This window comes from Panthera uncia, chromosome B1 (assembly GCF_023721935.1).
Source record: "Panthera uncia isolate 11264 chromosome B1, Puncia_PCG_1.0, whole genome shotgun sequence".
Classification (NCBI taxonomy): Eukaryota; Metazoa; Chordata; class Mammalia; order Carnivora; family Felidae; genus Panthera; species Panthera uncia.
The window spans coordinates 34,667,117-34,671,121 of record NC_064811.1 but is presented as its reverse complement, the minus strand read 5'-3'; the positions used below and the strand labels follow the sequence as shown (position 1 = coordinate 34,671,121).

Below are 4,005 nucleotides of genomic sequence, written 5' to 3'. Positions count from 1 at the left end.
ATAAAGATCTACAAATCCTTGGAGACTGTAGGGTAGGAAGAGTGGAGGAAATGTGAAAGAAACCCAAGGGAGAAGTGAAAACTCGGGCCAAGAAAGTCAGGGGCCACTTGCACAGCCTCTTCTGGGGCTGTTTACCACACACGCTTTTCTTTTCTTATCATTTGGGGAATTTTCGTGATTTATTCTCTTTCATGGTGTTAATTCCCACACAAAGCATTCTGATGGAGTCTGATTTGAACATGATGCTCTAAAGTTCCAAGCTAGTTGTGTGTGTGTGTGTGTGTGTGTGTGTGTGTGCGTGCACGCATGTGTGCACATTTCTTCAAGATTGTTCATTGTCGGGGCACCTGAATGACTCAGTCCGTTAAGCATCCGACTTCAGCTCAGGTCATGATCTCGTCATTGGTGGGTTCAAGCCCCGCGTCCCGCTCTGTGCTGACAGCACAGAGCCTGAGCCTGCTTCAGATTCTGTGTCTCCCCCTCTCTCTGCCCCTCCCCTGCTCGCGCTCCATCTATCTCTCAAAGCAAATAAACAATTTTTAAAAACTTTTAAAAAAATAAAATAAAATTGTTCATTGTCAAAAGGAGGGTGATATAGGTTCCTATATCTTCTTTGCCTCCTAAGGGTTTGGGCCACCAGAAGGTAATCACTAGCACTTCTAACTAAATTGAATATACTTGGAAAAGTTCTACGTGGAAAACGGAAACACAAAATTCATTTTAAGTTCATTTTTAATTGAGTTGCAGTGTGATTTAGACCTTGAACTTCTCCAGCCAGCCACATAACCAGAGAGACACGTCAAAGACAGGAATCCTGCGGCCCTCACCAAGAGCTGGAGGGGCCTAAAATGTTCACCATAAAACAGACCTTTGCTAGATCAACCTTTTCCCTTGGGGATACGGCAGCTGAGGTTTGGTGTGGACAAGTGACTCAGTCGAAGGTCACTAGCGCTGACTTTCCCACGTATGCACTTTGCTGTTTCCGCGTTTGTAGCCATTCTTGTTCTCCTCACACTTCACTAACCAGTATTTTATGCCTTCACAGAGCTCTGAAACTTCAACATTTTCGTAGTTGGAGCTGTCGGTTTTAATTAACTAAAAAAACTCTGATTGTGCCGGACATGGAGCCCGAGGTTAGGTTTGAAGGCCAGTAAATGCAAATGGCACTTTCCCTGTCCCAAGGAGCTCTTCCTCTAACACGAGGGATAAGATGTCCCCAGTAGCTGGAAGACAGGGGCGGGGGTCCTTGCCATAGAAAGGCAGAGTCAGATAGATGGGGGTTCTGAGGAGAACTGCTTCCAAACGGGAGAAAGTATTCGTGGAGGGGGGGCGTTGGGCTCAGTCCCCCTGGGGAATAACTGGAGATGTGACCGTGACCTAGAGTAAGGCAAGGAGGAGCCCCCTACCCCCCCCATGAAGGAACAGAATAAAAGCCAGCTGTGAAAGGAGGGCACGAAGCCCAACAGAGTGCTCGTTTTCACTAGAGAAAACTCTGTGTGAAGGGCCTCCCGAAGGCCCTGCAAAGCAACATGTAGGACAGTGTATTAGTCCTCGACGTTTGTTTGTTGCTACCGTAACACAATTCCATAGACTGGATGGCTTAAACGACAGAAATTTACTTTCTCACAGTTCTAGAGGCTGGAAGTCCAAGATCAAGGTGAGGGTAGGTTTGGTTTCTCCTGAGGCCTGTCTCTGGGTCTTATAGATGGCCCCATACTTGCTGTGTCCTCACATGGGCTTTGCTCTGTGTGCAGGCACCTCTAGGGTCTCTTCCTCTTCCTCTCTTTTTTTTAAGTTTGTTTATTTATTTTGAGAGAGAGAGAGAATCCCAAGCAGGCTCCAGGCTCCACACTGTCAGTGCAGAGCCTAACATGGGGCTCAGACTCACAACCAGCGAGATCATGACCTGAGCCAAAATGAAGGGTCAGAAGCTTCTCTGACTGAACCACCCAGTCATCCCTCTTCCTCTTCTTATAAGGACACCAATCATATTGGATTAGGGTCCCACTCTGATGACTTCAGTTAGCCTTAATCACCTCTCCAACAGCCCTATCTCCAAATACAGTCACATTCTGGGGTACCAGCAGTTAGGGCTTCAACATAGGAGTTCTGGAAGGACACAAATCAGCCCTAGCAACTCTGTATGATTATACTAGATTATACTAGATTCAAGATAGATTGCACTCTTGTAAAAGCCACCAGGCATTGGGTGGCTCAGTTGGTTAAGCGTCTGAAGCTTGATCTCAGCACATTGGGCTCCACACTGGGCATGAAACCTGCCTAAAAAACAAAACAAAACAAAACAAAACAAACAAACAGCTACCAGGCATTAATATAGCCTATAAAAACAGGCTACACATTTCCCTCCCACACATTTCCTATGAATCTTTTATTTAAGTATAAAGATTAAAGGCAGAGGTCCAAATACTGCATAAAAACTTAAGAAAACAAACCTGCGTTTCTACTTCTAGGAATTTACCCAAGAGAAATACAAAACATATGTCTGCACAGAGACTTGTCCACAAATGTCCATGATAGCATTACTCATAATAGTTAAAATGTGGAAACACCCCAAATATCCAACTGATAGCCTATAAACAAAATGTGGTATATCCATACCATGGAATATTATTCAGCCATAAAAAGAAATGAAATATGGATGTACTACCATGTAATGAATCTTAAAAACATTATGCTGAGTTAAGCCAGGTGGAAAGGGCTACATACTGCATGATTCTATTTATGTGAAATGTCCAGAAAAGATACATTTGTAGACCCAGAAGGCATATCTGGGGTGGCCTGGGGCTGGAGAAGGGAGTGGGGACTGATGTAAGTGAGCCCAAAGGAATGTTTTAAGATAAAGGAGAAGTTCTAAGCCTGGATTGTGGTGACGGTTGCACAACTCCATAAACTTATTTTAAAAACACATTGAATTATATACTTTCAATGGATATATTTCATGGTGTGCAAATTCTACTTCAATAAAGCTGGAAAATATTTGCACACCATCCTTGTGCGGGGGGCCATGTTGACCTTCTCTTTATTATTCCAATTTTAGTATACATGCTGCCGAAGCAAACACAATAAAGCTTAATTAATAAACATTAACAAACATTAAAAAACATTAATAAAAACTACATAGGAGGAATTGAAAAAGTCACACACACAAAAATAAAATAAACTTCAAAAATTTCCTGTCATTGGGCAGGAGAGTGTATGCCTTCCATCCATAGTCTGCAGTAGGAAAAAGCTAACCCCCCATCCCAAGTGAGTTCTTGGTTCTGTACGGTGTGGGGTAGAGGAAGGGGGAGAACTTTGCAGCCCCGGGGGGTAGTGTATGCTGTTTCCCCTCCACTAACCAGTTCCTGGTAACAGTAACCCTGGAAGGGGCCTCAAGGGCCACCTTGTGCAAACTTCTCATTTAATTGAAGGTGGAGTTGGGGCTTGGAAAACTTCATATAAACTGAGTTGCTCAGGAACCACAGGTCAATGGAGTCTATGTCAGGTGCCCCAATTCTTACTCCAGTCGTCCATTGGGCTGTCTCTTCATATCTCTTAGCCTTTCTCAGCCTCAGTTATCCCACCTGCAAAATGGAGACAGTAATATCTACCTGTTCCACAGAGTCATATGAAGATCCAATGAGATCAATAATGTGGAAATGCTTTCAAAAATAGAAATCCCTCTACTAATGTAAAGTGCTGTTGTAGTCATATTAGCAGGTAAGTCATGGGTCAGTCTAGCTCAGAATCCAGACCAAAGATCTACAAGACTATACACTTCCAGGAAATGCATTCGTCTGACCTGATGTGAGCATGAATCTCTGGTTAAAGCTGCTCCCCAGCATCGTGAGGGGGTGGGGGTGGGGCAGTTTGGGCACCATTCCTTTAATTTTCCAGAACATTCTCATTCCAGAACACCATTATCTTCCTGCTGTCTATCCATGACACTTTAATTATTTCAATGGCAATGAAATTTAGTCTGTGTGCATTCAACTATGATTACTC

General features: G+C 43.7%; 1 non-coding gene across 1 annotated transcript; it reads right to left on the bottom strand.

The window, feature by feature from the left end:
* Positions 1–2,981: 2,981 nt before the first annotated feature.
* Positions 2,982–3,082, bottom strand: LOC125924141 (U6 spliceosomal RNA). The gene has a single exon (XR_007458310.1). It is a non-coding gene; the product is annotated as a U6 spliceosomal RNA (small nuclear RNA).
* Positions 3,083–4,005: the final 923 nt, after the last annotated feature.